Below are 11,382 nucleotides of genomic sequence, written 5' to 3'. Positions count from 1 at the left end.
GTCTCCCAGTTGATAGATGAACCAAATTTTACTATTGGTACACTGCCTGAGATTGTAAAACTTCCCAAGCTCAAAGCAAAAGGTCAATTTGAACTACTAGTGTCTGTATAACTAAATGAAGCTATACGACAAAAGAAAGAAAGTGAATGATACTAACAGCTGGTAATACATTCTTTTAAAAATCAGGTCGTTTCAGATTTTTTTATTCAAGAAATTGGATGACCTAAAAGAGATCATAGTTTAAAAAATTAAACGATGCCCATGTTGTGATCTTTGGCATTAAACTTAAAAGAAGTCATACAAATTTATTGATAAAATAAAATTCTTTTCTTTTTAAGTATTTCCCTTATGTGAATAAAAACATTTTCAAGTTTTACTCTACAAAAATGTTTTAAAATAAATTTTAATATTTTATAAAATTAACTTCTGTATTTTCAAACATGTAACAGTCAGATGAGTACATAAAATTATTGGGAAAAAGCCCCATTTATCTCATCTAAGTAGGCATTTATAATATCTTACTTGCTGCTATATTTTATAATTAATCATAGAGAATTATAATATGTTTATAATATGTGGTTTTGTTCAATTGTCTACTAGCAAAATTTTAACACCTGCAGTCTTGGAGTCTAAAGAAATAAAAAAATAAACTCAACGTATGTGCATATTTTTACTGCAGATAAATGTTTTAGCTCATCTGGGGCAAATGTCTTATAAGAAAACAATGGTCATTCTCAAGATCTAATGCATCCTCCCTGCACCATCACCCAATCACACACACAGATTATATCCTCCAAGGTAATAAGCAGAGACTGGTCTGATAAAACCTTTAGTAGTGAAACACAATTCCTGCTCTGTAGGAAATAATATACACCAAACAGATATTGTAGATTTAGCTATTAACAACTTTCAAGAACCAAGAGAACATTTTTGTGAAGCCAAGTGGTAACCAAGCCTGTTGTTTGAAGTTAACCACTGAGAGCTTCTGCCATAGAACTGGGCTTCCTACTATCTGTGACGATAATCGTGTTGAGAGAGGACAGAGGGCAGCATTTCACTAACCAAGGAAAACCGGATGTAATTACTGAAATGGGAAGCAATGCTGAACCAGCAGACTTGGTTCTCTAGTAATGCAGAATGGAGGTCAGACTACCTGGTTAGAAAGAACAGGTTGGACGAATATGGAAAATGAAATGTGGGTTGCAGGTGGGGAGTAAATGCATAATAACCAGCTCCATTCATATTTTTTTTAGATTAAGAAAATCAAACCCCACACTTAGGGCAAACGCAAATTTCTACTTGTCACCATTTAGCTGTAGCATCTTGTCAATTCTTTTACATACCATGTGAACATAAAACTGTTCTATTATCTGTCATTATTACTTTTCATAGAAAAAGTGTCAATTAAGCAAAATTATCAATCACAATTCCCACTTTGTTAACACATCACAAATCTACACTGGATAATCTTTGCTTTTATTTTTCATCAAACATTCCATATTGTGCTCAAATTCTGCCAGCATCTACATTGGTTTTTAATTTAATTTTTATAACCTGTGGAGATTATTAATTTATCATCTCCAAAAGAGCTGTTTCTGTCTTTATGGAGTTGTCATTTTTACTACTAGGATCAAATATGGTATATAAGTAGCATCCCTGTGAATCTCTAGAGTTCCAGGCACATTCCTTTTAGATCCTACTGTGAAGCAGCAATCTCTATAAATTTCATAATACTGTTAGGTAGGACAAATCCCCAACAGCTATAAAACCCGTGTCTTATCGATAAATGCATGGGATGAAACAGAAGGAAGGCATCAGTGCTTCTTTACAGCCCTGAGAACTGGAAAATGTTTGATTCAACAGGGATTTTCCTGAAATCTTTGCAAACCAATATGAGCAGCTGTAACTTACAGGGGAAAAGGCAAAAGGAAAAAATGATACTAGAGTTAGAAACCCTCGGCTGCATGCATTATTTGCTTTGTTAGCAAAACTTCTTTTCTGAACAAAACTCTATTCATGGAAGAATCTGCTAAGAGTTACAACAAAAATGGGCATTCTGAATATAGTGCAGGTTTCTCTTACATTTATTCCTAGATACCTTAAAAATTTTATTTATAGTCAATATTATTGTTACTTATTTTCAGGAGATTTTTACATGCATCATATTAGTTAAATGACAAAATACCCCTACGTATCTCTCTTATCTCCAGATTCATGATAATGCAGCTGAGGAAAAAAGACCCAAGGTCATTGGCCCAAAGTTAACCTATTATCAAGTGAGGGGGGCCAATTTTGAGCCTATATTAAATAACTCCAAAAATATGTTATCGATACTGTGTTTAATTTTTCTAAATCTACTTCCTCAAGTGAAAAGCAGGATTTTGGAGTTTTTGAAAAGACTAAATGACATCAAGTACCTATAATAAGCTATTAAGTCAAATTAATAACAGTATGGAAATCATCTCTGTTTCTGTTGGGTATGCACCAAGGAGACCAAATATCTAGCACTGGTATTTTCATTTTTAGTAGATACTGCCAAACAATTTTTTATAGCACTGTATAATGTACATCCAAATCCACAATGTAAGAGTATTCAAGTTGCTCTGCATTATCACAAACTATTGATATATTCAGGGATTTTTTTTTTTTTAGGGTTTATAGTAGTATATCTGGGTGCTTTTAGTTTACATTTCCCTGATACATAATGACATTAAGCACCTTTCCTTTTGTTTATTGCCCATCTGAATATCTTCATTTTTTGACAGGCCCGTTTGCCCACTTTTTACAAAATTGGGTTTTTTGCCTTTTTTTCTATTATTTGTAGGAATTCTTTATACTCTGGATGAAAGTCTCTTGTCAGATATACAGTATTGTTACAGGCTCACCAATACACCACAATGTAGCAGTCTCTCATTGTGAGGTATCACCGGGAGTTCTTTGTCTCAGGACCAGGAGAATTAAGGAGCATTGACACAAAGGGTGAGGTTAGAGTGAAAGTTTAATAAGTAAAAGAAGAAAGCTCTCCACTGTGAATCTGGAAGAGTGTTGAAGTTTTTACAGTTGAATACAAAGGCTTTTATAAGAAACCAATGATGGCTGGGCATCTCATTTGCATAATGCACGAATTTCTGGTGGCTCCACCCCATTCTTGCAGTGCACACATGGGCCCTTAGCTTGAGTTACTCCATTTTGCATTGTTCCCCTTACTGCTCATGTATCAGGGAATGGAATTTTCCACTACAGGCATGTCTGGGCAAGTTACCTGTGTAGCCTTTCATATCTGTGAGGCTATGGGCAAGTCTTAGGCGAGCCCGCTACACAAGTTCCCTTGTCTGTGCCTGCAGGCTGTTCTTTTTTGAAAGGATTCAGCTGCCAACCCACCCGAACGGCCTACCTGACCCGGTTTTTTCCTTTCTCCTCTCTCACTGTGTGGGAGCCAAATTTACACATTCCCATCATTCCTGCAAAATTTGAATTGTCGTAAGCAAGAAATAAACATTTGCTGTGTTTTTATTGTGTTTATTTTGTTTAAAACATCAGTAAGCCTGAAACTGATTAATACTTTTTGGGGAGGTATGTCAGCTAGATTGTCCATGTAATTGTTCCTCTGGTGCTCTTAGTGTTTCCCAGATCACTGCTCTTGTATCCATCTACATTTCTTAATATATAGATAGCCTCTGTAGGTATTCTATACAGCCATCTACTTTGTTTTATCTTAGTTATCTTGGAGCTAATAGCTACTGTCTAAAAATTAGTCTGCTTAGTTAATCACATTCCTTGAAATTTGTGGCATATAAGGAGCATGCATCCTTAACTTTCTGTTCTTTTTACTGTTTTTTTTTTAAATTTTTATGTATTTCACTATTCATTTAAATGGCATTCAGGAAAAGGTAACATAGATATTACTGAGGCATCATTTTTGCCTGGCGAGGTGTCAGAGTATTGGCAATGGAAAGTGGTTGGCTCTTGGGGGATAAAAAAGAATTTACCGACAACAGTAAGGGTTTGAAAAAGACAACTGTATTAATTAGAACACTGCAGAAGAGTGTAATGGGGCTCTTCAGCAAGAAAAGACTGGGCATGCCTTGATGGATTTTTCTTAGGGTTATTCATAGAACTTAAAGCAGAAGCTGAAGGGTAATTTGGACCATATTAGTCACATAGGTCATGATAAATCATTACATTTGTAGACATTTTGGTACCTTGATGTCAGCAAAGATTGCACAATGAGTTTTGGCATGCATTCATTCTGGAGATGTATAGAAATTCTAGTTACTTATGAATTTTTGGGAAGAAAGCCTGGTACGGAATGCAGGCTTTAGATAATAAGGAACTCTGATTACTTCTGAATTCCTCAGATAAGGAGTTTTGCCTGTGGATGGTCTGCTTGATGGCCACCAGATGACCTTTGCTTTCCTCAATTTTGCCTACAAAGGCTTCTGATCCTCACTTTTTAATATCTTTTATTTTTCCCTACACATTCGGTATTCAAATTTTTTGAATCATTTCTAGTTTCCATTGCCAAACAAACCTCAATTAATTCACACTGCATAATATGTTCTTACAATCAGATTCTTGCTTATCATGCCTTATAGTAATAAGGAAATATTTTGAAATTCCCTCCTATCCTATGCTCTTTCCCATCTTACTTTCACATGTCCTGTTTCCTTAGGGTGGAATGCCTTTTCCTTACTTTACTGAGTTGGCATATGACTGACAATTCAGCTTCCTAAGTGTCTCTCTGTTTGATAACATTTTGTGATCTTTCCATAAGAAGTAGCCAAGCCTTCCATTGTGCCTTCAGATAATTTTTTTAAAAAATTTTATTTTACTTTAAGTTCTGGGATACATGTGCAGAACGTGCAGGTTTGTTACATAGGTATACATGTGCCATGGTGGTTTGCTGCACCTATCAATCTGTCATCTAGGTTTTAAGCCCCACATGCATTAAGTATTTGTCCTAATGTTCTCCTTCCCCTTGCCCCTCACCCTCAGAGGATTTTATGTATGCCTTTATTATGGAACATACTGTGCCCAACAAATTTTTATTGAGTATATCAACCATCCAATCAATGACTTTTAATAATACTACAATGTGCTTACTTTACATTCTTCTAACTACTTCACAAACTGAGCATTTTAATAATTAAAAATATCAAAAGAAAAATTACTTTTGAAACATTATATTTTATCAGTATGAATATAATTCTTTACTATTTCATTGGAGGGACAGTGCCGTGAAATATGTGAAACTGTAGAAGTCACTTTTCTAGAACCTCTATTCTTAAAAGATGGACTAATTTTATATATTTTTAAAATATTTACATAAAGATGGTTAATTATTCTCTGCACTTATCCAAGTGATATATTTAACACTGGGATTTTATATACCCATGTATGCAGATGCTAGCAAAGATATCTTGCTATAGCTGGTATGTAATGCATTTGTGGGGCTTGACATAGCTTCATTATCTTCCTAATCTTAGAAAAAAAATTATTGTGGTTAGGATTATCCAGAGTCAGTGAAAAGATTAAAATACATCTATTAATGAAAGGAGTGGGCTTTTTCTGAACTACATTTTTTGTATTATGTTTTAGCTCACTGAAAATCTGCCAGAAGAGTTATTTTACTTTTATCTGCCAAATCCTGCTCTCACTTATTCCAAATAACTTTACAACTTTTATCTCTCCACTTTATTTATTGAACAACATGGTTCCACATTACCTCTTAAAAGATTAAAAAACATAGGTGGCTATAAATTAGGAACAACATCTTCTATCCAGTTCTATTGGTTTCATAGTTTATATCAAAGGCAATTTCTGCAAGAAACCAGAAAAAAAAGTTTTATGAAAAAAATGACAGTTTTATAAATTAGAGTCCTAAAAACTGCACTGTTTACTTCAGACTCAACGGTCTTTTCAGGCAATGATGGCTCCCTAAGGAATGCCCATGTTTGGAGTCCCTGACAGTGTTTTTGAAGGGGAAATGCCTCTTTTAGCCTGGTAGAAATATTATCAACATGTACCTAAGCCAGCTCTCAACCAGGTCTAAACAGTTTGTTCTCTGACTTTCATTCCATCTGGTTGAAGAACAGTTGTTAGTTCTGTGAGATAAGTGTGGTTGCACATATTTTTGCTGGCGTGTTGTCAGTGACTCTGAGAGGTCCCATCACGTATTCATATTTTCCTCTTCACAGATGCATATTGTAAGTCATTTAATCATAAACTTAGTATGAACAGGTAAATGGTTTATTTAAGTAGTAATAGTTTGTTTAGGTAGCAAACCAAAAACACTTAGGGTTCACTTAGGTTACTTTTTCATCTTTGCCTAACCTAAAATTTAAAGGTTTTTTTTTTAATTTTTAATGTACATTATATAATCCTATATGAACTGATTATTTTACTTATTTGAATATATGTATTGAAATAATTTCTTGGTTTATGTTTTCAAATTATGAGAAAATATATATAATATTACCTTTCTTTTAATTTTTAACCCAACATACCCTATGCCCTATTTTCTTTAACTATCTAGTAACCAGAAAAAGCCAAAGCACAACATAACACAACCCAACCAACACAATAAATGCATTACTATTTAATACTGGGTTGCAGTGAATCTAGTGATTGACATGAAAACTATAATAATAATAGTAATAATAAATTAACTTACAAATTAAATTCAAACTTCAGGTTCTTTAAATCAGCATAGTCCCAGTCCTCACACATCCCTAATATGTTTTGAGTCCTATTGAACTCATTTATATGGCCTGCCTGTCCTATTGGCTTATGCTCTTAGGCATTACCTTACTATGCAACAACCTGTAATGGAGGTAATACTAGTGATGCTAATTTATCAAACAAAAATGAAAAACCTTCAGAAGTTCAGAAAATTGTTCAAGATCATACCTTTTGTAAGTGAAGATTTTGGATTAGAATTTAGAAGTCGTGTTTCTAACTTCTTCTCAATATTGCCCCAGTTTTGATAATAGAATTTTAGATGCCTATTTGAATAAATTTTTGCTGGCTTTAAAATACAAACAGGAAAATGTGTTTTGTCACTGGAATTATAGTTTCCACCAAAAGCCCAGGAAAAGTGTTTGGAATAAAAACAAAATCAGAAAAGTATGATGTTTTAAAATTTCACTTCCCTAGAATATTTTATTCATGAAAACTGTTTTTGTGCTTCAAGACAAGCCAAATGAATGCATTTTTAAATTTAGACTTCCTTACTCAGCATACCCCTTTGATATGCAATAATTTCCTTTATAATGCAGTGAATGTTAATAATTACATACATAACAATCTGACCAGATGTTTACATTAGCTGCAAGGTAATAGAAAATAACAAAAATGTGGTAATAATACACTCATATGAAAATAACTTGAAGTATGCTAGTTATTTTATGAATGAAAAAGATTTATTTATGAAGTCAAGAAAAGGGAGATTATCTTTCCCTACCAGTTTCTTAGAGGAGGTAAATTTTGTAATCTAAATGACTTAAAGAAATCCTGAAAAGAGCAAAGAGTAAGTACTAAGTCAATACTTAGCATGTGTATGTGTACCTATATGTGTCTATGTATGTATGTGAATCTCCGTAACACATTCTTTTTCTTCAAAGCTATTGCTAGCATATGATAAAAAAAAAATTAAAAGAAGGAACCAACAACAAACAACAAAAATTAAAAATCTATCTTAGAAAAGTCAAAAGGGCATAACAAGGGAATATACAAGTTTAGGAGCTCTACTTTTAGAAATACCTACCTGGTTAAGCAGAGCACTTACATTAAAACTTAATTTAATGTAAACGGTACAATTTAAAATGGTACAATTTCCATTTTTGTACAGTGAGTATTTATTGATGTGAACCATGTGTCAGGTTCTATGCCTGATCTTGAAGAGAAAAAGCTGAAAAAAATATGACACCCTCCCTCAGAGAGCTCACAAGAAAATGAGAGACAGATGTGAACAAATTATTGTAAATAAAATGTGGTGAGTAGAGGTATAAACCAAGAACTATGAAAACACTGAGTGAGGATATTCACACAAAGATTCAATGAGGAATAAGCATTTGAGCTGACTTTTGAATGTGAATACGGGCTTATCATGTGGGTCAGGGAAGAGGACAATTTCCAGGGAGAGAAAGCAGCATTGACTGAGGGAAACAGGAGGAAAAGAGTAAAAAATGATGAGCAGATTTCATTAAGAAGTGCACATTGTGCTTAAAGGAGAAGAGGATGGACATAGATAAAACGAAACCAGGGGCAGAATAGGACTGGGAAGACCTTGAATATGAGCTTCATCTTTAGGCAATAAAAGGCCAATGAAGATTTTAAAACTGGAAGCAATATTACTATATTTGCTTAATTAGGAAGATATCTCTGGAAGCTGGAGTAAAATTTCTGCTTTTCTGCCTTCATGGAAAAATTGCTTCTTAGCTCATACTTTATATTTTTGACAGACACAGCTGGCTCAATTGCACTAATTCCAGATGTGGAAGTAGGAGGATAGAATAGAGTTTGCAGTGGGTAATGGGTGGAGACAATAATGCAGATAGAGAACTCAGCCCCCACCCTCTAAAGACCACTCTGTTCACTTTCACATCCCTCACAATCATGGAGGCTTGCAGGCACCTCCATCTCAGTTTTTCTCTCCATCCTTAAGTAATTTCAGCATTCTGGCATAATGTCAATATCCTCATAAATGACTGTGTAGAAACAGCCTAACAACTCCTGATGCATTAATAAAACTGTTAACAGTGGCAAAACAGTACAGGTCTGTAGCAGATCTATTCTGGCCTCCTCCTCGAAGGAAAGAATCCATTTGAGGGGTATAAGAAAGAGTGAGAGACTGTGGCAAGTTTTTTAGAAGGAGTGAGAGTTTATTAAAAAATTTTAGAGCAGGAATGAAAGGAAGTAAAGAACACTTCGGCCGGGCGCGGTGGCTCACGCCTGTAATCACAGCACTTTGGGAGGCCGAGGAGCGCAGATCACCTGAGGTCAGGAGTTTGAGACCAGCCTGACCAACATGGAGAAACCCTATCTCTACTAAAAATACAAAAAATTAGCCCGGCGTGGTCGCGCATGCCTGTAATCCCAGCTACTCCAGAGGCTGAGGAAGAATCGCTTGAACCCAGGAGGCGGACGTTGCAGTGAGCCGAGATCGTGATCGAAACTCTGCCTCAAAAAAAAAATAAATAAATAAAAATAAAAATAAATAAATAAAAAAGTACATTTGGAAGAGGGCCAAGCAAGCAGGCAACTTGAGAGATCCAAGTGGCTCATTCGACCCTTGACTTGGGGTTTTATACATTCGCATAATTCCAGGGTTTGTGTTTCTTCTCCCCTGATTCTTCTTTGGGGCGGGCTGCCGCATGCACAGTGGACTGCCGGCACTTAGGAGGGACCGCATGCCTAGTGTGTTTACTGAAGTTGTGCATGTGCTCATCTGAGGCATTTTTTCCAGTTAAACTCCACCATTTTGCCTCTTAGTTTGCATTTTTTTTTTTTTTTTTTTGAGACGGAGTCTCGCTCTGTCGCCCAGGCTGGAGTGCAGTGGCGCAATCTCGGCTCACTGCAAGCTCCGCCTCCCGGGTTCACGCCATTCTCCTGCCTCAGCCTCTCCGAGTAGCTGGGACTACAGGCGCCCGCCACCACGCCCGGCTAATTTTTTTTTTGTATTTTTTAGTAGAGACGGGGTTTCACCGTGGTCTCGATCTCCTGACCTCGTGATCCGCCCGCCTCGGCCTCCCAAAGTGCTGGGATTACAAGCGTGAGCCACCGCGCCCAGCCATTCTTGAGCCAACTCGCCCAACTCCTGAGATCTTATCTGGAAGCTGCCGATCACCAGCTTTAGGTATTCTCTATCTATTGGGAGATTGCCTTTCCCTGGCATTGGCTGCAACCAAATATTATTTTAGAGAGACAGTTCAGCAACCACCTGACCATCACCTGATGGTTGCCTGACATTCCTTGGGGACTGGGGGGGGACCCTTCCTTGCCCTGCTTCTGTCTGCCTAGATCTGCCTACTCTAACAAAACCTTTGAAGGCCTTCCTCCATGCCCTTCTTCAGGCACCAATTCTATGACCATAATAGCAACCAATAGCTCAAGGATTGGAATTGCAGCAGTCTTCTCACCAATATGGAATTTCTTTTTCATACTTAAGAAATAATCTCACCATCTCCACTGATAATCATCACTTTGATATTTTCAAGGACATTACCCTCAACAGGGTTAGTCTCATTGTAGTACAGTTATTTAAGTGATAATTATAATGTAATAAGAAATGTGCATAATAGGATAATATGATATTGAAATATGATATTGAATAAAGACCTACATTTTCTTTTAACATTAGGGAAGTCTTTAATAAGAAGACAACTGAAGTTTTAGGGATGAACATATATTTGCTAGGTTCACAATTAGATAGCGACTATACAATCCTGTCTTTGAAGCATGAAAGTAGTCACAAAAATATATAATGTCTGAGTATAGCTGTTTCTAATAAAACTTCACTTACAGATATTAAAATTTGATTTTCAAATGAGTTTTATGTCATGAAGTATTTTTCTTTTTTTTTCCCCAGAACATTTGATTTCAGCCATATAAAAGAGGTGAAAGCCTGGATTCAAGACACAGTCTGCCAATGACTGAAACAAAGGATAGTTTAGCTATATACCAGATAGAGAAAATATAGAATGGAAATAATTCCATTTTCAAAACTTATTTTGGATTTTCTGGTTTTTTTTTTTAACTTATTTTGGATTTTCCTTTTTTTTTTTGGAAATGGAGTCTCTGTCTTGTTGCCCAGGTTGGAGTGCAGTGGCACAATCTTGGCTCACTGTAACCTCCACCTCTTAGGTTCAAGTGATTCTCCTGCCTCAGCCTCCCAAGTAGCTGGGATTACAGGTGCCCGCCACCATGCCCGGCTAATTTTTGTATTTTAGTAGAGATGGGGTTTCACTATGTTGGCCAGGCTGGTCTCCAACTCCTGACCTCAAGTGAGCCACCCGCCTCGGCCTCCTAAAGTGCTGAAATTACAGGCGTGAGCCACTGCGTCTGGCCTATTTTGGATTTTCATTGGTTAAAATTTTTTAAAAGACTAAAATTTTTCTTAGATTTTAGCTATCATCTTTTGTAGGAAACAATAAATAGAAATTTTTAGGAAACAAAGACTTCTGAAAGATGAGTAGAAATTATTAGAAAATAATGACTGCTGAAACCCTTGCCTGTTAGGCTAACTGCGTTTCTTTGTTAACATGATTCCCTTATCTACTCCCACTGCCTCTACCCACCTTGAAAATCATAATTCATATTCCATTTCTACATCCATGTCTTCTCTTATTATCATACCTATAAAGAACACTGCAATCTTTAAAA

Source organism: Hylobates moloch, unplaced genomic scaffold (genome assembly GCF_009828535.3).
Source record: "Hylobates moloch isolate HMO894 unplaced genomic scaffold, HMol_V3 SCAFFOLD_4, whole genome shotgun sequence".
NCBI classification, from domain to species: domain Eukaryota; kingdom Metazoa; phylum Chordata; class Mammalia; order Primates; family Hylobatidae; genus Hylobates; species Hylobates moloch.
This window is presented reverse-complemented; position numbering follows the sequence as displayed.